Source organism: Giraffa tippelskirchi, chromosome 13, assembly GCF_054371585.1.
Source record: "Giraffa tippelskirchi isolate mGirTip1 chromosome 13, T2T-mGirTip1v1.2.pri, whole genome shotgun sequence".
In the NCBI taxonomy this organism is placed as follows: Eukaryota; Metazoa; Chordata; class Mammalia; order Artiodactyla; family Giraffidae; genus Giraffa; species Giraffa tippelskirchi.
The window spans coordinates 76,918,061-76,941,184 of NC_137287.1; the positions used below are offsets into that span (position 1 = coordinate 76,918,061).

Below are 23,124 nucleotides of genomic sequence, written 5' to 3' on the forward strand. Positions count from 1 at the left end.
GCTGAGTAACTCACGTGTGCATATATATTCTTTTTTATATTTTTTACATATTGTTTACTATAGGATATTGAATATAGCTCCCAGTGCTATACAGTAGTACCTTGTTGTTTACACATTCTTTGTTATAGGTTTTATTTTAATTAGAATCTTTGTAAGACTTAAGAATTGTTTTGCATTATGTTTATTTTCAGAGTACATAGTTTTTTTTTTAACTTTATTTTCAGAGTACTTTATTTTTTTTTATTTCAGAGTATTTTATTTTTTATTTTACTTTATTTTCAGAGTACATAGGTTTATCCAGAGTGAAAGAGAACATGTGAAATAACTTATTGGCTGATGGAGGTTCACTTTAAGGTTTCCCTAACTATCCCTGTTCCTCTGTAGGACTAGAACTGCCCCAAGTTTGGACACTTTTCTTTTGCTAGAAAGTTTTTGTTTTCTGATTGCACTTATTTTGACTTGTTTTCACTAAGTCTTCAAGTAATAATGAAAGTAAGGGAAAATGTCATAGGAATACTAACTCTTGTTGTTTGAAACTTGTTTATTAACTTTGAATATTTAAAAAATACATATATATATATAGAGAGAGAGAGAGAGAGCTTACAAACATTTATCTGTTCAAGCACTTCTGTATGTTAAGTGTCTTGGAAAAAATTTTGTATCTATGGTTTGATTTTTTCCCCCTTCCCCCACCGCTGCCCTCTTGTGTGTTGTTTATTTTGAGATTAGTATGTGCCAGTTTGTCAAGTAAAGTGAAGTAATTTTAAAAACATGCATGAATTGAAACTTGAATGTGTTTAGAAAAGTTTAATACTAAGTGAATTCGATAAGTTTTGGGCCTAAAGCTCTGTTGTAAGATCTCATCAAATTAAGTCAGTGAATAATTGTGAGGCTGCTCTTCGGTGTGGTCTGATTGTAATGAAACTAGTATGTTCTTTTTCTTTTATAGGTTTTAATTTTTCTCATGACGTTTTGAATGGAGATAGGAAAAAGGGAAGGTTCTCTAGAAAATCTTGCGATGCTTGAGGTCAAGGCAGTTCCGTGGAGAGTGCTGTCAGCTTATCATCATTCGTCTTAGTCTTTTCTTCAGTCCTTTTATGATCCTTTGATGTAGAATATACAGCGTGTTCTGCAATTTTTCTGTACGACTCCTTATTGTACCAGTTGCACTTGGGAAAGACATGTGTTATCTTTTCCATCTGGCCATCACCACTGTTTCACACTTGAACTTACGCTTTGTGTGTGGGCACACTAGCAGCCCTCTGTTCTTTTCATTGTGCTCATCTTAAATTCATTGCATACAAGGTCATGCCTCCTGATCTCTCCTGGACTGTTTGGAGATCCTGTTAGATTTCTCTAGCCAGACTCTGTCCTAACTCTTCATGGCAGTTGTTTCAAACCTTTTCCATTTTATTCAGTTCTCTGATTCACCTGCTTTTCCCTGTTCTCTTACCAGAGAGTCTTGCCTCCTATGTCACAGCAGAAATGTAAGCCTTGGGATGGGAACTGCTTCTGTTTGGGAATGCATGCCCAGCAGTTAATCGGGCTGACTTTAGATTTGAATCTGGGTCCATATCTCTTACCAGCTGAATGATGATTGGGGCAAATTGCTTAACTTCTGTGTGTCTGTTGCCTCCTCTTGACGTGGGGATCACAGGTGAGTTACTAAGTACCTCACATACTTAGAACTGTGCCTGTAAGTGAATAAGTAGGTCTCTACTGCTGCTTGGTAACTTAGTCCCAGATCTCCTGGCTTAAAACAGTAAACATTTATTATCTCACAGTTTCTGTGGGTCAGTCATTTAGAAGCAGCGTAGTTGGTGGTTTTAAAGGCTTAGGGTCTCTCATGAGGTTGCCGTCTCAATGAAGGCTTGGCCAGGCTGGGGCAGCTGCCTCTAGGATGGTCACTCACGTGGGGCTAGTTGGGCCTCTCTGCAGATACTTGGATATTGTATCTAGCTTTTCCCTCAGAAGGAGCTGCGTTGTCTCCTTATGGTCTGATGTTGGAAGTTGCATGCTGTCGTATCTGACCACACACCCTGTTCTTTGTGGAGGAGAGCACACAGGGTGTGATATCAGATGCTGGACGGTGGGGGCCGGCTGTCCCAGTATGCCTTCAGTACCACAGAGCTGTCCTCACTGCTGTCATCGTTTCCACCGTGAAACCTACGAGCGCACCTGTGTCAGCAGACATCTCTCCCAGTACAGCAGTGCCGGCGTGGCCTCTCCGTCAGAGGGTGGTCTCTTCATATTTGTTCCCTCTTTTTCAGAAACCTCTTGTCAAACATTGTGTACTGGCGTGCTCATGTGGCTTTAAATTCATTATTTACCAAGTCTGTCCCTTCAGCATGTAAATTTGCTCATTTTTTTCTGTTTTAATAAAGGTCTTCAGTAATATCTCCCCCTCCCACCGAGGGTCACCTTCCACTCTTTACTGGCAACTTCTGGAAAAAGTTGCACATGTTTACTTCTCTGCATCTACTCGTTTCCTGCTCCTTCGTCAGTCTGTTCTCGTATGGCTTCAGCACCCCATGTGAACAGCTTCCGCAGAAAGCTACCCATGGTCTCATTGTTGACCAGTTTACAGACAATTAAAATATTTTTATTCATAATCAATACCATGACTACAGTGAAGAATAATCAAAAGGCAGTGTAAAGTAATTTTTCATTGAGGCCTATCATGTAATCAGTTATGTGAATTGTACTAATCTTGATGGATTTGTGCTTCTGCACAGCCGTGAGCCCCCGCCCAGTCAGTAGCCACACCCCCACCCTCCATTTTTCTGCTAGGAGATTTCCGTTTTTCTGACCTATTACCATTGATCAGTCTCCTTTAATTAAACTTTGCATTCTGAGAAGATTGTAGCTTCTTAAGTAGTTGTAGGAAGTCGTATGGAGGGATTGCCTGTGCCCTCTGTCCAGCTACCTGCAGTGGTGACGTCTTGGATAACAGCACAGTTGAAGTGTCGACGTTGGTACAGTCAGATGCTGACCATTTCCATCAACACGAGGACCCCTTATCACCACACCCACTACCCTCCTGCCCCCAATGCTACTTAACCCCTCGCTGCCACTTCATTTTTATAATATGGTCATTTCAGGAGTAGTATATAAATGGACTCACAGCCTATTTAACCCTTTGGGATTGACTTTCATTCAGCATAATTCTTGAGAGGCTGATGCAGGTTGTTGCTGTATAAGTGTTCTTTTTGTTGATGACTAGTATTCTGTGGTATGGATGTACTGTGCTTTACCTCACCTGTTGAAGAGCATCTGAGTTTCCAGTTTTTGGCTATTGCCAACAAAGCTGCTACATGTAAACATTCCTGCACAGATTTTTCTGTGAATTTACCTTTTTATTTCTCTGCCATAAATGCCCACGAGTATAATTGCTGAGTGCATGTTTAATTTTTCAAGAAACTGCCAAACCATTTTCCAGAGTGGCCATACATTTTACATTTATACCATTAATAGCAGTGCTTATGATCCAGGTTCTCTGCATGCTCACCAGCATTTGGTGTTGTCACTTTTTTTTTTCCTATTTTTTTGGCTCCACTGGGTTTTTGTTGTGGCACATGGACTTCTCTCTAGTTGTGGGTGGGCTTAGTTGCCCTGGGGGGTGAGGGATCTTAGTTCCCCCAGCAGGGACCAAACCTGTAACCCCTGAATTGGAAGGTGGATTCTTAACCACTGGTCCACCAGGGAAGCCCCTGTGTCACTTTATTTTAGCCATTCTGATAAGTATGTAGTAATAGCTTGTGATTTTAATTTGCATTTCCCTATCATTGACCCTCTTTCATATGCTTATTTGCCATCAGTAGATCCTTTTCATTCAGTGTTTCTTCATGACTTTTGCTTTTTTTAAAAAAATTTTTATTCTGATGGTGTGGCTTTGTGAGTGTTTTTTGGTATTTTGATATTTGTGTGGGACATGACTGAGCAGCTGACACTCTCACTTTCACTTTGGTATTTATCAAGTTTTCAGTTTGGGAAATTTCGATTGACATAGCTTCACGCTCACTGATTCTTTTCCCCTCCATGTCCAGTCTACTGATCATCACTTCACAGGCATTTTCTCTGTTACAGTGCTTTAATTTGTAGCATTTCTCTTTTATTCTGTCTGAGATTTTCCACTCCTCTGCTTGAATTACTCATTTCTTCTTGTATGTTGTGTACTTTTTCTTTTACAGCCCTTAAGATATTAAAAGTAGTTATTTTAAATTCTCTGATAACTCTAACATCTGTGCCATGCCTGAGTTTGACGCTATAGTGTGGATGGTGTTTTCAGTGCCTTTTGCTGTGCCTTGTAGTTTTTGCTGAGAGCCAGGTGTGTGTTATTGGGTGATAGGAACTGAAGTAAATAGGCCTCTAGTGTGCAGTGTTAGATTAACCTGGCTAGAAATTGTTGTTGTTTAGTCGCTAGGTTGTGTTCGATTCTTACAACTCCATGGGCTGTAGCCTGCCAGGCTCCTCTGTTCATGGGATTTCTCCAGGCAAGAATACTGGAGTGGGTTGCCATTTCCTTCTCCAGGGGACCTTCCTGGCTCAAGATGGAACCCGCATCTCCTACATTGGGAGGCAGATTCTTCTTTACCACTGAATCACCTGGGAAGCCCGGCTAGAAATTGGACTGTGTTTAATGTTTGATGTATGTATCAGAGGCTTTAACTTCTTCAAGTCCCCATGTTTTTGGCCTTCTCCTTAGTGAGAGTTCCTTATTAGTGTCTGGTTCCCCAGTAAATCTCTCTGCTGCCTTCCTGGCTGGGGGTGCTGAAATGCATTACTTGTCCCACATGACCCCACTGACCTCCTGCTCAGGGGAAGGCCTCCTTGCCATTCGGCAGTGGTGGAAGTTCTGATTCCTCACTCAGCCTCCTCTGTGTGCCTGTGTGTGTATGGGGTGGGGGGTGAGGGCAGGTCTTGTGACCATCTGGCAGTGACCGCCGTGGTTCCTTCCTGTGCTGACACCACCTTGGTGGGGCTTTGGGGTGTTTGTCACCACTGGTGGTCTGTGGGTGGACTTGTTGGTTTGTTCTGTGGAATTTGGCTGGACTAGAGTGGTAAGAGCCAAAGCTTTCGGTCTTGCTGGTCTTCCCCTTTTCTGCATCTCTTGCTCCATCCGGAGCAGGGATTTGTTGGGGCTTTTTTGGTCAGTGCCTGTTGGTGTTTCTGGATTTGCTGACTTCCCTCTTCGAACTTGGGACGGATGAAGCCACAAGTAAACTCAGGGAGCTCACCAGCATGCAGTTCATTGGCTCCTGAGGTCATAGGAGGTTTATCTTCTCTCTGCCTTTGAGTCGTCTTCTGTTGGTTTTATATGTTTTTATTTATACCTAAGTGAGGAATAGGATAAAGTACCTTTCCTTTTTTCCCCCAGCACTGGAAGTGATTGGAAAGTTTTTAATGGTAGTTTTAAAGTGTTTTAAGTGTTTGTTGTCTTGACCACGTAACAGTCTTGGTTAGAGGGTGGCCTCTGTGCCACTCAGCGGTGGTGGGGGGAGGGTTCTCTCATCATAAGCTTCCATTGTGCCCGGTCCTTTTCCTTTGGTGTACTCATCACACTTCTGATTGTTTTCTTTCGTCTCATGAGTTAGTCTATATGTAGTCTCCAAGGCCAAGCTATCTACTGTGTCTTGTTCATTTCTGTATTTCCGGTGCCTAGTATAGTACCCGGATACCCTGAAGAGCGAAATGGCAACTCACTCCAGTATTCTTGCCTGGGAAATCCTATGGACAGAGGAGCCTGGTGGGCTACAGTCCATGGGGTTGCAAAAGATTTGGACATGACTTAGTGACTAAACAACAGCAATGACGCATAGTAGATGTGCCGAATGTAATGATGATCAGTGTTTAGCTACAGATACATGGAAGGGGAGACCTGGATTAATATCCCATCAAAAATACATGTTTCTGTTTGAAGTCATTTCCTGTTTGAAAGTCATCCAAAAGTGCTGTGACCCGTGACACAGCATAGAGTTTATGAAGAATGTTATTAGAGAGGTGAAATTAGAGGTAAAAAACTGTGATGCAATAAAGAGATTCCAAAATTTGAGTCAAAGAAAATCGTAAAATTCAATTTACCTCCCTCCCCCACCCCCCATTAAAATAGACACATCATATGCAGTGTCTTCATCATAGCAACATTTTTTTTTTTTTTTGCCGTGCCGTGTGGCATGTGAGATCTTAGTTCCCCAGCCAGGGATGGAACCCGTGCCCCCTGCAGTGGAAATGCAGAGTCCTAACCACTGGACTGCCAGGAAAGTCCCCAGAGTAACATGTTTTTAGGTCATTTCAGAGTTTATACTAACAGTTGATCTGAAGATGAAACTGTGTTAGTTCAGTGCTCCAAACCTTAGAACAGCTTAAAAAGCATGCACTTTGCTCCTGATGTCCTATTTTTCTCTCATGATCTCATTAATATTCCTTTATATGTGTCTTACCAGCCTTGAGTGTCAAGTTTCCTGATTCCCTGTAGTTTGAAAATGAGGTCTAAAGCTGGAGAGTCGAGATGGTAAACTTGCATCTATGAGGCTAACGGAATGCCAGAGGGAGAACGATGACTTTAGGAAGAAGGCCAGAATGCTGTCAAGCTTAGAATCATGTTATTTTAAAAATACAATCTGAATATTTATGATGACTGTAAATCTAGTAATGTTTAAATTATGTTTATAATAGTTTCTTATGTTGGCAGATGTATTGTATTTATAGAAAGAATTTCTTCATTGACAGTGCCAACTCAATGTATTTCTGCCCTTTGAAGTCTAATATTAAATTAACCTGGAAAATTTTATGTATGGAACAGTACATCAACATTTCAAGATGTTATCATTGTATACTGGGCTCATAAAATCACATCTCTAATTTGTTATAGATTTAAGCTTTGTTTATAATTGGAAAGTATTTAAATATTTCCTTTTAGTCTTCATTCCCAAATTATGTGGACTGTTTATATAGATGTTTATCGTATTAAAAAATACAGATTTTAATTATACATGCGTACATACAGCTGTATATTTACAAAGTAAGAATCATACTGTGTGTGCAGTTTCACTCTGGGGAATATTTAAAAGATACGTATTATACAAACAAAATATTTATTAAACAAAGAAGAATGCTGAGAGATGTAATTTTTCAGGCTAATTGGATTTTTTGGCTGATTCAGGATTAGGTATAAAAGGTTTCAGTGTTTGTTAGAGATTTTCCTAAATCTGTTTCCACAAAGATGGTGCTGAATCTAAAAACAGATATAAATTAGCTTTGTATAGTGCCAGCTAATAATGTCCCCTTTCATCCAAATCCTCGTTTGCCATTGGTAGATCTTTCTGTTAAATCCTTCCCCTGCCATGCTGCTGGAACCAGGACTTAACTGTCTTAAAATTCGCTGAAATGCTGCTTTGTCACCTGCGCAGACTCACCACAAATTTCCTGTTTAATTTATTGCTTTACAGCAGTTCTGAAATTAGAAATTTTAGGAGATTTGGGTGGCTGATGACTTATGCTAGATAATGGCTTGACTATATTTTGGTGAATTTGTCTGAGAACCTAATCTTTAGTATTTATATCATGATTATCTTTGGTCAAGTGTGAACGAAGTTCAGTGTCTTACCTAGAAAGCAGTTGAAATTGTCTCCTGAGTACTGTTGTTACTATTTTTAAATACTTTCTTGGCCGCACTTGAGGGCAGATGGGCTCTTAGTTCCCTGACCAGGGACTGAACCCATGCCCCCTGCATTGGAAACTTGGAGTCCCAACTACTGGATCGCCAGGAAAGTCCTCCCCCCCCTTGTTTTGGGTATTGTTTATTTTAGTTTTTAAATTTAGGGCAGTGTGGTGTCTGAACTTAGTCAGAATAGATGTGGCTTTCGAGATTTGAAATCTGCTGCTGTGTAGTTGTATGTCCACGGGCAAGTTCTGAACCTCAGTTTTCTCATCTCTGAAAATGGAGCTGAGAATTGGGCTTCAGTTGTTGCAGCTCGCAGGCTCTAGGTTACAGGCTCAAGAGTTGTGGTGCATGGGTTTAGTTGCTCCATGGCATCTGGGATCTTCCCAGACCAGGGGTTGTCCACTGCATTGGCAGGTGGATTCTTAACCACTGGACCACCAGGAAAGTCCCCTCATTAATCTTCTTATCTTGTTAACCTACCCCAGCAAGTAGTAATGTGGATTGATTGACATTTCAGTTTCATTCCATTTCTTTGACTGTCCCTTGCTTTGAGCATATAAAGTACTAATGGGTGGTAAGAAGTAAAGAAAAGGATTCTAATAATCTGCAAAAATGATCACCACCTCCACACAATGGAGAGTTGTTTGTACTAAAATTGAATCATATTTCAGTAATATTTTAATTAGTGACGTTCCTCAGAGTGACAGAGTCAGCAGTGTGTTTTTGGGTGGTATTGTTAGTTTGACTTTTTTCCTCTATAATCAACCTGATCACAACTGTAAATAAAGAGAGCCACATTTAGGCAAAATTGTGAGGTTTTTCAACTGCAATATCCTTTTGGCTTTCCCTTCTTTATATTTTCCTTCTCTGAGTAGTGTTTGGAAAACTCCATCTTCTGTTTCTGCTTCCTGGGATCATCATCTGTCAAACTTTTCTACTAAATCAAAACAGGAAAGAATAAAAGTTTTTTTGTTTGGTTTTATGTGCTTGACTACATACATGTTCATACAGTCCCAGGAGTCTTATTAGAATTTGATGGAAAGGGAAAACTCCTTTCTCAAGAAATGCACACACACTTACATCAAATTTTGCTCTAGTTTCATGGTATCCAGAAACCCAGAGTATTAAAGTGAAGATTTTGGACAAAGTAATTATGGAGTGAAAATTGATGAATCTTCTTTGAGGAAGTTTAGGCATAACTGTCTAATTACGTGGATATTTGGGAGAGAAACTAGATCTGTTTGAAATTACAGATGGGTCAAACCTGAAGGCAAAATTAATTGAGATCTCTTAGGATGACTGCTCTTATTCTCCTTGGCATGCCTTCTATTCTCCAGGAGAAGAGCACCTGCTTCTAACTGTTGGGGGTCTTCGCTCAGAAACTGCTGGTATTAGAAAGTAAATGCTGTATTATCTGTCATTAGCTTCCTTCTGGAACAGAGAGTCTGCTTAATTTAGCATCGATCTGTTTACCAGGCCCCTTTCTCTTGTTTGGTTGTGCCCTTTCTGAGCATCTAGTGAAAACCATAGGCCATCTTTCCAATAAAACACCTGCATGTATATTCATGCATGCCCCAGGGCTCACAGTCCACATAGAACTTCTTACATTCTCTTCCCTTGCATGTCCTTCCTGACCTTTTTCTTACCTTTTCCTTTTCTAAGACAAGTCGGTCTCTTCTTTCAGTTCAGTTCAGTTCAGTCACTCAGTCGTGTCCAACTCTTTGCGACCCCATGGACTGCAGCACGCCAGGCTTCCCTGGTCTCTTCTTTACCTTTCTTCTAACCTTTACCTCATGATTCCCAGATGCATTTTACCTTTTTCTGCTTTAATTCCTGTCAGTCAGAACTTAGGGGTAGAAACCCAACTATGCCCTGTTTAACCAAAAGTGAATTTATTGACTCACGTAACCAAATTGCAGGAAGGATTTATTCATGTAGGTAGGTGTTAAGGGTGATTGGAACTAGGGCCATTTCACTGTCAGGATTTTTTTTTTTTTTTTTAATTTTTGGCTGTGCTGGGTCTTTGTTACTATGTACAGTTCAGTTCGGTTCAGTTGCTCAGTTGTGTCTGACTCTTTGCGACCCCATGAATCGCAGCATGCCAGGCCTCCCCGTCCATCACCAACTCCCAGAGTCCACCCATGTCCATTGAGTCAGTGATGCCATCGAACCATCTCATCCTCCGTCGTCCCCTTCTCCTCCTGCCCTCAATCTTTCCCAGCATCAGGGTCTTTTCCAGTGAGTCAGTTCTTCGCATGAGGTGGCCAAAGTATTGGAGTTTCAGCTTCAACATCAGTCCTTCCAATGAACACCCAGGACTGATCTCCTTTAGGTTGGACTGGTTGGATCTCCTTGCAGTCCAAGGGACTCTCAAGAGTCTTCTCCAACACCACAGTTCAAAAACATCAATTCTTCTGTGCTCAGCTTTCTTTACAGTACAACTCTCACATCCATACATGACTACTGGAAAAACCATAGCCTTGACTAGATGGACTTTTGTTGACAAAGTAATGTCTCTGCTTTTTAATATGCTGTCTAGGTTTGTTATAACTTTCCTTCCAAGGAGTAAGCATCTTTTAATTTCATGGCTGCAATCACCATCTGCAGTGATTTTAGAGCCCAGAAAAATAAAGTCTGACACTGTTTCCACTGTTTCCCCATCTATTTGCCATGAAGTGATGGGACCAGATGCCATGATCTTAGTTTTTTGAATGTTGAGCTTTAAGCCAACTTTTTCACTCTCCTTTTTCACTTTCATCAAGAGGCTCTTTAGTTCTTCTTCACTTTCTGCCATAAGGATGGTGTCGTCTGCATATCTGAGGTTATTGATATTTCTCCCGACAGTCTTGATTCCAGCTTGTGTTTCTTCCAGCCCAGCATTTCTCATGATGTACTCTGCATGTAAGTTAAGTAAGCAGGGTGACAATATACAGCCTTGACGTACTCCTTTTCCTATTTGGAACCAGTCTGTTGTTCCATGTCTAGTTCTAACTGTTGCTTCTTGACCTGCATACCGGTTTCTCAAGAGACAGGTCAGGTGGTCTGGTATTCCCATCTCTTTCAGAATTTTCCACAGTTCATTGTGATCCACACAGTCAAAGGCTTTGGTATAGTCAATAAAGCAGAAATAGATGTTTTTCTGGAACCCTCTTGCTTTTTCCATGATCCATTGGATGTTGGCAATTTGGTCTCTGGTTCCTCTGCCTTTTCGAAAACCACCTTGAACATCTGGAAGTTCACAGTTCACGTATTGCACTATGTACAGGCTTTCTCTAATTGTGATGAGTAGGGGTCTTCATTGTAGTGCATGGGCTTCTCATTGTGGTGGCTTCTCTTGTTCGGAGCATGGGCTTTAAGTGCACGGACTCAGTAGTTGTGGTGCATGGGCTTAGTTGCTCCATGTCACGTGAGGTCTGCCTGGACTAGGGATTGAACCTATGTCAGGGAAGGCTTATCAGGATCCCTTTACCCTTTCTCTCTCTCATCTCTGATTCTCTCTCCATGATGCCATCCTTCTTCCAAACAGACGTCTTCCACATGGCTATAGACAAATTGCTGTTGGGTACTAGGGTCACATCCTTAGTTCTTCTATCAGAGCATATATTTTTCCTCCTATAATTCTATTTCAGAAAATCTTGGAGAAGGAATTGACTTGGCTTGGGATATGCTTATGCTTATGACCTGAGCATGGTTGGACCCTACCCAAACTGCATAGATGAAATCTTAGGAAAAGCACTTCCCCTAAAGAAGTGGCAGACATGCTGTTCTGAGAATAAGGGAGAGGTGCCAGGCAAGCAGTTAATAGTGGGCGACCACATCCTCTTCTAGACATTATTTTGCCAGCAAAGGTCTGTCTAGTCAAGGCTATGGTTTTTCCAGTGGTCATGTATGGATGGGAGAGTTGGACGATGAAGAAAGCTGAGCACCGAAGAATTGATGCTTTTGAACTGTGGTGTTGGAGAAAACTCTTGAGAGTCCCTTGGACTGCAAGGAGATCCAACCAGTCCATCCTAAAGATCAGTCCTGGGTGTTCATTGGAAGGACTGATGTTGAAACTGAAACTCTAATACTTTGGCCACCTCATGCAAAGAATTGACTCATTGGAAAAGATCCTGATGCTGGGAAGGATTGGGGGCAGGAGGAGAAGGGGACAACAGAGGATAAGATGGCTGGATGGCATCACCGGCTCAATGGACATGGGTTTGGGTAGACTCCAGGAGTTGGTGATGGACAGGGAGGCCTGGTGTGCTGTGATTCATGGGGTTGCAAAGAGTCGGACACGACTGAGTGACTGAACTGAACTGACATCCTCTTCTGAGGTTGAGTCTGGGGTCTCTCCCTACTTCATGCCCATTCTGTGCCAGCTCAGTCATCAAGTGCAGTGAAGGCCAGGGGAAGAGCTGGCCAGGACAGTTACCAGGCTGATTCTAGTTTGGCACAGGAAGAGCAACGTAATATTCCCTTTGTATGTGTCCTACTCTTCAGATTGTCATCTTTAAAGCCAAAGATTGTATTCTGCCTATTTCTGCCAGCAAACTTCCGACAAGATATAATACAGTAAATAATCTGTATAGTGAAGGCAATATTGATTTTTTTTTATTAAAAGAAATTTTAATTTGGCCATGCTGTGTGGCATGTGAGATCTCAATTCCCTGATCAGAAATCCAACCCATGCCTGCTGCAATGGAAGCACAGAGTCTTAACCACTGGACTGCCAGGAAAGTCCCAAGGCAATACTGATTTTTTTTTTTTTTTTTTAATAGCAACTTAGGGGAATTCCCTGGTGGTCCAGTGGTTAGGACTCCATGCTTTCACTCCCGAGGGCATGGGCTCAATCCCTGGTCTGGGAACCAAGACCGTCAAACTGCCATGCAGCCAAAAAAAAAGGTGGGGGGAGCAACTTAAAATGCTTAATATGATATGTCTGTACTCCAGTACTCTTGCCTGGAAAATCCCATGGATGGAGGAGCCTGGTGGGCTTCAGTCCATGGGGTCTCTAAGAGTCGGACACGACTGAGCGGCTTCGCTTTCACTTTTCACTTACATGCAATGGAGAAGGAAATGGCAACCCACTCCAGTGTTCTTGCCTGGAGAATCCCAGGGACGGAGGAGCCTGGTGGGCTGCTGTCTATGGGGTCGCACAGAGTCGGACACGACTGAAGCGACTTAGCAGCAGCAGCGGCAGTTGATAATAGATGAACTTGTGATGGTTAAATTTTGTGTCAGTTTGGCTGGACCATGGTGCCGAGATATTTGGTCAAACATTATTCTGGATGTTTCTGTGAAGGTATCTTTTGGGATGAGATTAACATGTAAATTGGGAGACTCTGAGTAAAGCAGATTGTCCTCCATTTTGTGGGTGGGCCCCCGCCAATCAGCTGAAGGTTTTAATAGCACAGAGAACAGAAACTCCCCTTGGTAAGAAGGAATTCTACCAGCAGACTACCTTTGAACTCAACTGCTGCTCTTGCCTTGGTCTCGCAGCCTGCCTTGCAGGTTTTGGACTTGCTGAACCTTCACAATTTCATGAGCCAGTTCCTGAAAGTAAATCTCTGTATCTACCTATCTACCTACTTGCATCCATCCATCTATCTACCTATCTTACATCTTATATCTCTTTCTGTGCAGAACTCTAATACACAGGCTATAGCCATTGACTGCTCCAGGCATTTATCATCACAGTTAGATCCAGAAGAAAGGCCTGAAGTTCATATGTGAAATCCTTTGCAGGGACGTCCCCCTTTAGCTTAATTAGTCTTGTACTCGTCTACGGACCAGTGCTCTGGTAGGTAGGTTGAGCACTCTTATACATCAACCCCTTCACAAAGAAGGTGTGAGGTGTGCAGGGTGGTGTAATTGGCATTTCCATCAGAATCTCATTTATTGGAGAGCAGGTAATCAAAGAAAGGGTGGTGCTGGTACCTAGGACCTGGAGGCTTCCTCGGTAGTCAGAAGCAATAAATGTTCATAAGGCACAATTATTTGCTGTGCATTGGAATATATCTATCTTTTGGAATGTGGAATGATTGCATTCTTTATGTTTTAGAATTCCTGGATAGTGTTTAAGATCGATTGGATATAAATTTCTTCACATCTGTAGACCAATTATGATAGCCTTTAATGCATGAATTTTCCAACCTATGATTTTAAAAAGTCTTAGATATTATGTTTAAAGACTAAAATCACAGTATCAGTTGACTTGAGATTTTAGAAATTTCTCTGTCTCTTTAGATATATGTATGTATGTATGTATGTATGTATGTATGTATGTATGTATACACACACAGACATAATTCTAGTATGATAGTGAAGCAGTAGAAAAAGATGGTTGAAAAGTTGACATAATTTTAATAGTCACTAAAAAAATGTGTACATTAAAAATGTTCTATGTTTTCACCCTGTTTTCTTTCTCGGAAAGAATTTGTTAATCTAGGTGACATACCAACAAAAACAACAGATGTGGAAACATTTTTGCTTTTTTTTGAGAAAAATCTCATCTGTATGCGTAGAATGTCTTTAGCAATTGCTTCAGTAAATGCCAGACAGATGGTGTAAACTCAGAATGACTCCTCAAACAATTTTATCACAACAATTATTTTGAAGCACATTATAACAACACTCAAGCTCAGATTTCTGGGAAATCATGAATGTAACTAGGTACATTAAAGAGGGAAAGGACTAGGCTTCTAAACCAGAGAAATTTGTGTCTATGAGATGCTTAATTTCTAAAGCCCTCTTTTCATAACCTGTGGTTGAATACTACCTGTTTGTTTTTCTGTCTCATAGAGTGGAATTCAGTAACTTAAAAGTGGTTGAAGGTAGGTGAGTGACAGGTTGGCTATAAAAGAGAAATAGAAAAATAAAGAGCTAGAGGGAATTCATTAATACGAATATCATAGTGAAAGAGAATGATGGAAGGAACCCAGTCATTGTTAGTTGGGCATCTTTGGTGTGTCAAGTGCTGAAATAGATGGTTACACGTGTGATTGCTTCACAGCTCTCTTTTTACATTGAAGAAACGATTGCATATTTTCAGTTTATGAAGTCATGGGAGTATTTATACCCTTAAAATACTTTAAAATAATTATATCAAAATCCTGACCTTGTTTGATTGAGCTGTGTGAGTTTAACCAGTTTTTTCATGGAACACCAATTTTACTTGAAAGAATGGCCGACAAACTGCTTATTCACAGCAGGGCGTTTGTTAGACATTTTCTCAAAAATGAACAAAGTAAGGCTGTCTGTTAGGAAAAAAAAAAAGGTTTTTGTTTTAAATGATAAAAATCAAGATTTCAAGTGAAAGTTAGAATCTTGGGAACTTACATCTGCTACCATGAGCTTATAGTTTTTCAGTCTTAAGACTTTCCTGATGAAAATGATATTAAGGATTTTGTGTTCAGTTTTTGTTTTTGATACCATGTAATGAATTGTTTCAACATTTGGAAAATAAGATAAGCCTAACTCAGTGAATTAAAATTTTTCAAATGACCAATGCATGATGGATACAGGAATCATTCAAGGATGGGGTAGGCCAGTGGATTTTAATGTGACAAAGTACTAATAGTTAATTGGTATTATTTTATTTAGTTATTAAAAAAATTTTTTTAATGTCTTTTTTGGCTGTGCTGGGTCTTCATTGCTGCGCGGGCATTCTCTAGTTGTGGCACGTTGGGTCTACTCTCTAGTTCATCGTACATGAACTTCTCATTGTGGTGATGTCTTTTGTTGAGGAGCACAGACGTGGGCTTCAGTAGTTGTGGTGCTCAGGCTTAGTTGCTGTGTGGCATATTGGCTTTTCTTGGACCAGGGATCAAACTCATGTTCCCGGCATTTGGCGAGTGTATTCTTAACCATTGGACCACCAGAGAAGTCCAAGTTGCTGTGATTTTAGATTCCACATTGCAATGAACCCTTAAGAAACTACTACTCATTGAGTTTTGGAGGAATGTCAGAGAATGTCCACAAGTACCTGAAAAGCCTATTAAAATATTTCTCCTTTTATCATCTGCATAAGACCATTTTTTTGTTTATGTACTTCAGCTGGAGCAACACATTGCAAAGATTTAATGTGGAAGCACATTTGAGAATCCAGATAATGAAGAGATTTGTAAAATGTTGCTGTTTTCCTCACTAACATTTTTTGGGAGACCATCATTATTTTTCTAAATACATATTCATACTAGCATGTGACAGGTTTATTATTTTGAAATAAATTTAACAACTAATTAAAAAATTTCCTGTTAGTTTTAACTTAAAATACTATACATCAGTAGATATAACCTGTGTGAGCAAAAGCTCTTCTGTATCCCACGTAATTTTTAAGAGTGTAAAGGGGCTCTCAGACCAAAATGTTTGAGAATGCTGTTTTGGTGAAAGGGTGTGCACGTAGCTCAGAGAAAGCAGTATCTGATGGAGGCCTTGCAGGATTCTTCTCCTTAGAATCAAATGCCTTTATGTACGGTTCAGGGTAATATGTTAGTGGTTCAGGGTTTGATGATGATAAGATTTTTTTGGTAAAATGTTTAATAATTAGGCTAGAGACATTTTGGCTAAACTGTATCTCAGTTAGACAGATGAATTATTTGTTAAAATCTATTAACAGTAAGTTTGGTAAGCCAGATGGTCAGTGATCTTTTAATCATACATAGAATTAAATTTAACTTTTTGTTATAAATGTATATGAAGTATTATGAACTATAGTGATATTAAAATATTGGAAATTTTCTTGCATTAGAAATGGTTTATACTTACATAAAAAATTGCAGTGTACATAAAGAAAGTCCCATCTCCCCAAGGAGGGCACAACATGAAAATTCTCAGTTTCAAGATTGGAAAACCTTGAATATGCAAAAATAGAAGTGAGAAGAAGTGAAAGACTTGTGTCTCTATAAGGATGGAAAAGAGGAAGGAATGATTTCCCTTAGTCAGACTGTTGTAAGGTTTTTTTTCTGTGTGTGCTGAAGTTAGAAACTGGAAAGCTTACCCAGTGGACGGGGGAGGGTGAGTCTGTCTTGTGTGTCAGTTAGGCTTGATATGCTGAGCAGAGATGCTGCATCAGTGGTAGGACTGTTTACCCGTACTTTCCTATAAGATGAATTCAACATTTCTCTTTTATCTGTTTAGCTTGTTGAACTAACATTTGAAGCAAGTTTGGGCAAGGAGATAATTAACGTGAGTCTTAGGGAGTAAATAAATATGTATTTCTCAATGCAGTGAAACCTAAATCAGTTTTTCTGGGGAACATAAATTTTTGCCTAATTGAATATCCAGCATCCATGTTTCATTCATCACCGATAAAAGGCTTTTTACTTACGTACTGGAATAGATGCCATGTCTAGTCTGGCTTCTGCTTTTAAAGAGCTTATAGTTTAGTATATTTCAGCTCACTTTCCAACAGAAGTAAAAGTAGCATATGAAAGGTTACCAAGACTTTCTTTAAAGAATCAGACTTTTGTAGGCATCATTATTATTACGATTCGTTGTCTTTATAGTAGTATATTTATTAGTTTGTAGTGTCTCCAGGACATACTCAGTGCTACTTTCGGAGAAAAACAAATAATCATACTATCAGGTGTCATTTGTCTAATTCTGCTAAAGTGGAAATGTTGAAAAATTCCAGGTAACAGTTTTGATTATATAGGCTCTGATTACTGTAACTTTTTAATGTAAATGTTTACTTTTCTGTGTGTCTGATTTAAAAAAATTCATCTAAACCAAAAAACTTGTTTCTCCTACTCTGTGATCTCTTTATTTCTGTGTTCACTATTCTGATATTCACTTAAAATCCTATAGATGTGGACTTACTTTGATGACTCTACCTTTTGTATTTTACTTTTTGGCCTCTTAATGAGAGCCCACAGCGTACGTCTGACCTTCTTTATCTTTCTGTCTACTAACTTTTCCACAGATGAAGACCATAGTCGTGTTAGTTAGAATCTCACAAGTACCCAAGTGCATCATCTAGTAGAAGGTCCTGGGAGGAGGATGCTCGGCCTCCCTGTCTCTTTGAGAAACTAGTTGAGTGGGAGGCTGTCCCATCCCTGGCTTGGGAGAGCAGACAGGTGTAGCACTGTAGACAGAAGAGTACGTGAAGCTCATTTTTTTTTTTTTTTTTTTTTACAAAACTTAGTTATTTTTGACCTCAACTTGAGTGGGTCTTCATTGCTGCCTGGGCTTTTCTCAAGTTGCGGTGAGCAGGGGCTACTTTCTAGTTGCAGTGTGTGGATTTCTCATTGCAGTGACTTCTCTTGCTGCAGAGCATGGGCTCTAGGCAAGCGGGCTTCAGTAGTCCTGGCTCCCAGGCTCTAGAGCACAGGCTTAATAGTTGTGGTGCACGGGCCTAGTTGCTCCGAGGCATGTGGGAATCTTCCCAGATTAGGGATCGAACCCATGTCTCCTACATTGCCAGGCGAATTCTTTACCAGGGAAGCCCATGAAGCTCATATTTGAAAGAAATTGGTAGGTGTGTCTTGGCAGTTATTTTATAGTTTCCAAGTGATTGTGATTTTTTTTTTTGTTACTTCAAAATACTGAAGAACCTTGAAAATGAATCTTGAGAATTCTTTTTTTGCTTAAAACTACCTAGTGCCTCATGTTTGTAGGTGCTCAGGTATTTAGTTATGTAATCTTTCCTAGTGGAACATACTTTCGCACTGTTAATTATCCTGCTTTTATTTTGCATCACAAAACTTAGCTGGAGAGTTACTAACGTTTGGAACTTGGATTTTTCTTAGTGTCATGGTGCAGCACCCATGATCACACATTTGTTCTGATGAGTATAAGTGAGAATATATTGATGCTTCTGGGGACAAGTGGGAGGTAATATTTGAAATCCGAACTGAGTTGAATGGTTGCCATGTTCACAGAGAGGCAAGGTATTATTTAATTAGTTAAAATATTTATTGAGTACTTTTGCTGTGTTCAGTTCAGTTGCTCGGTCGTGTCCGACTCTTTGCAACCCCATAAACTGCAGCACGCCAGGCCTCCCTGTCCATCACAAACTCCCGGACCCTACCCAAACTCATGTCCATTGAGTCGGTGATGCCATCCAACCATCTCATCCTCTATCGTCTCCTTTTCCTCCTCCCCTCAATCTTTACTGTGTTAGGTTATGATTTACAAAAAGTATAAAACAGTATTCTCAAATCTTTTACTAAAAGATAGGCAAAATGAAATTAAAGTGAAATAACTTAGCACTTAATATTTCTTAGTGTTTTTCTGTTTGTAACTTTAGGGAGAGAGAATGTGCCAGTTCTTAAATTTCAAAATATTTTACACTGTAGTTACAAAAGTATTAATTAAACACAGCTCTAAGAAATTGGTTGGGACAATATAGGTAGTGAGTAATAGCCTGGACTTTGAAATCAAACAGACCTAGTTTTAAATCTTAGTTCAGCAACTTCCTCATGAGGAACAATTATGAAACTCCTGGGTGCTGAGAACATTAATGAGATGAATAAGTCAAGTGCCTCAAACAGAGTATATGCTCAGTAAATATTCATGTCTATGTATTTTTTGTTGTTGTTGTTATTGCGAAAGGAAAATTTCATTGAAAAAAAAGACAGTTCAGAATTCTGTGGATTTCTATTTGAAAATCTTCAAAAAAGATTTTCTAACTTCTAAGGAGGCATGCACATTTTTAAAAAGAACACATGATTGGCACATTGGTTTAGAATCTCTTTGGAATGTGCTTTGTGTATTTTGTATACTGTATTGGGCCTCTTAACACGTATCTGTGGGCCCAGGACATCTATTCCTGTGCGGGATAATGTGATTGTCTTAGGCACATTTTTATTTTATTTTTTTCCCAAGGACAGGAACTCTTTTCTGTCCTGTCAGTCAGGATGTATTTAATGTTTCTTGAATGAGTAAGCAAATGAAGGAGAGCATGAAAGACCAGTTAAATCAAAAGACATTCCCTGGTGGCTCAGATGTTAAAGAATCTGCCTGCAGTGCAGGAGACCTGGGTTCCATCCCTGGGTAGGGAAGATCCCCTGGAGAAGGGAACACCCACCCCAGTGTTCTACCCTGGAGAATTCCACGGACAGAGGACCCTGGCAGGCTACAGTCCATAGAGTGGCAGAATCGGACATGACTGAGCGACTAACACTAAGTGAATGAAGGAGAGCATGAAGGACTAGTTAAATCAAAAGACATTAAAAAGTATGACTTCTCAATTCTGTTTCATAATTAACATATGTGTTGTCAAACAGAAATCTTATTCACGGGCCAAAGTCTTATTCTTGTTTTTCTTGCCTGTAATATACTTCAAAGACTAGTTTTTGTGTGCTTGTAGTACACAAGTTTTTTATAGCTTGTAACTGTTAACCCTTTCTAAAAAGTATTATATTTACAACTTTAATAAAATGTTTACCCATGAATGAAGGACAGAGGCACAGTATAAGAGAGGCAAAGAGCCAGCTTGCCTCCTTTCAGTGTTCAGGTCGATCACGTTTTAGTTGTGTAAACCTGGAGAGGTACTTGACGTTTTCTGGAACTACTTCCCCCTCTGTAAAATGGGACTTACCGTAGTACCTCTGTCATGGGGTTTTTATGAAGATTAGTTGAATTTATGTATGTTCTTAGAGTACTGCCTGGTCCACAAACTATGTAAGTCCTTTCTTAGGTGTACTCTTAGTACTTTGATCTCAAACATGCAGATAGAGCTATATATTTTTGACTTTTTAATTAAAAATAGAAAAATAACAAAAGCCTAGTTTTATTATGCAAGATATAAAATTTATTTAGCAAGTGAATGGATGAATACAAATCATAGAAATATAATTATCTGATCAAAATATTAAAGGTGGAACTTAATTACTGGGGTGATTTGATGTAGATACTTACATGTGCATGTCTACATTTGATTATTTTCTATGAAGAGATGTAAGGCTATGTTTTCTAGATAAGTGTTTTTCTGAGACCATAACAAGGCAGAATATTGAAAACAGAATCTGCAGTGTCTTCCCTGTAATTCAGAGAAGTTGGGACACATCAAATTAAGCAGTAATTTTTTTCTTTTCCAATTATATCAAGATTTATTTGGCATACAGTACTGTGTACGTTTCCATATAGCATGATGGAATGATTACATACATAATGAAATGAGTGATCACAATAAATTTAGTGAACATCTATCATCTTATGTAGATACAAAGTTAAAGAAAAAAAAAGGGTTTGATGAGAACTTTTAGGATTTACTCTTAACTTTCATATATAACATACAGCAGCATTAATTATATTAATTAATTAATCATGTTGTACATTGCATTCCTACTGCTTATTTATCTTATAACTGTAAGTTTGTAACTTTTGACCACCTTATCCGGTTCTTCTTTCCCCCAACATTCCCCTTCTGCCTTTGGTAACCACAAACCTGATCTCTTTTCCCACGAGTTTGTGTTTTGAAGTGTGATTGACCTACAATACTATGTTAGTTCCTTGTGCACAACATAGAGATACTTTACAGAAGATCACCACTAAACAATAGTTTTTTGATACCTGCTGAGAACAATTGACTTCTAATAGAACTGTTAGATTTTTTTCAGACATTTGTTAAATAATCATTTTTTTAATTTGGAAAGGAAAACCCTGTTGGAAAAGAATAAAACAAATCATGACCTTAGATTTACTGGGATAATGAAGTCATGCGTGCATTCCTTAAATATTTGTTGAGCACCAGCTGTGTATCTTGTATTGTACAAGATTGTGGGTATTTGCTGGTGAGCACAGAGCATACCGTTTAATAGAGCTCTACTTTTGAATGAATATTGGAAACCTGTGTAGAATGGTAGATCATCTCTATTGCTTCTCTCTTCCCTCCCATAAGAAAATTTTAATTGGACATTCCCTGACCTCCAGGCTTTGTTAAAGAAGAGAACTGCCGGAAACCTTGTAGAAGTATGTGGGAGCCATTACTGTAACGTGAAGGAACTATGTAGGAGACTGTAATATGACTATAGTAGTGTAGGTGGTGGCGATTTCAGTTGAGGAAATTATTTGATACAAAAACTGCCAGCCTCGTGTCATTCTGTTAGTCTCTGTTGACTTTTGTTTTAAGCTGGAGCTGAATGTAAGCGTGTTAGGTGATTTGTGGGGATGCTAGTAGGATAAGGCAACGAACTGGGTGATACAAGATAGGAGGTCAAAGGAAAAGTTTATAGGGAAGGATAAGTTAAATAAGTTAAACAGTAAATAAGAAAGCTAGAGATCCTGCACTTAATTTTTGTGACTGTTTGACTTAGGCTAGGTTCTAATAAAGTTAAATGTTTTAAATAAGATTGTCCTTTCTTTAAAGAAAACCACTGAAGTTCTTTGTGATAACTGTCTATTATCATAGTTAAGCAAGGGGAGTTTTCTTGTCTGTGAAATAGGTGTTAAAACTACTGTGTGAATTAAAAAAATGAGTTGAAGCTCACTGTTAACAGGAAGGTGACACTTTTACATAGCTGAAGATTGCCTTTTCTCTTCATCCTTTCTGAGGTTTTTATGGAAGGAGAATGTCAACCTTGAAGGAATATAAGTTTGTAATTATTTGAAGTAATTACTTGGGAATAATGCAGTATAGTGCATATTCATCTAAGTTTTATGTACTTGGTTTTAATAAAATCTAGCTTACAGTGGGGGAGGGTGTTGACACAGGAGTTGGCAGACTTTCTTTGAAGAGCCAGATAGCAAATAGTTTGGGTTTTGTGAGCTGTATGGCCTCAGTCACAAGCATTCAACTCTGCCGTTGTGAAATAAAGCAGCCAGAGACAGTGGGGACAAAGGAGCATGGCTGTGCTTCAGTCAAGCTTCATTTACAAAAACAAGCAGCAGACTGGATTTGTTCCATAGTTTGCCTGTCCCTGTACTATAAGGAAATAGGGAAAAGCTGCAGTATTTTTTTTTCATTTTTTTATATTTCATATTAAAAGGTATAAAATACAGTAAAATAGTCAAATACAAAACTGCAAAAGCATTGCTATGCAGATAACATTTGAGACTTCTGAAACAGAATTGTTTGTTATTTAATTCCTCAAAAAATTCATCACCTGGCATAAGACAGTTGAGATTTTTATGTATTAAAGGAAACAGGATTTTCATTATGAGATTATGGAAGTGCAGGATGTTTAAAAATTAAACATTTTAAGCAAAAGTTCACAGCATGCACCTATTATAGTTACAACTTCATTGGGAACATTAATTGGTTATACTTGAGGAATCAATTTTTTGGAGGTTTTTTTCTTTATAATTCTTTTCTCCATTTTCCAGTTTTTTAAAAAAGGGAGGTAGATTTCTTTATAATTAAAATCTAACATTTTGTGCAGCTTATTAATATGTTACTTTTCTGGCCAGCAAAGTGTGGTTTTAAAATTTAATCAGTTACGGGACTTCTCTGACAGTGCAGTGGTTAAGACTCGGTGCTTCCACTGTAGGGAGCATGGGTTCCATTCCTGGTTGGGGAATAGGATCTTGCATGT

General features: G+C 39.2%; 1 protein-coding gene and 1 long non-coding RNA gene across 44 annotated transcripts in view; both read left to right on the forward strand.

The window, feature by feature from the left end:
• ARHGAP12 (Rho GTPase activating protein 12) overlaps window positions 1-23,124 on the forward strand; it is a 120,188-nt gene that overhangs the window by 23,517 nt on the left and 73,547 nt on the right. The window lies entirely within an intron of this gene.
• Window positions 5,886-14,527, forward strand: LOC145531417 (uncharacterized). The gene is made up of 3 exons (XR_014072427.1): window positions 5,886-6,186; window positions 7,697-9,333; window positions 12,648-14,527. It is a non-coding gene; the product is annotated as an uncharacterized LOC145531417 (long non-coding RNA).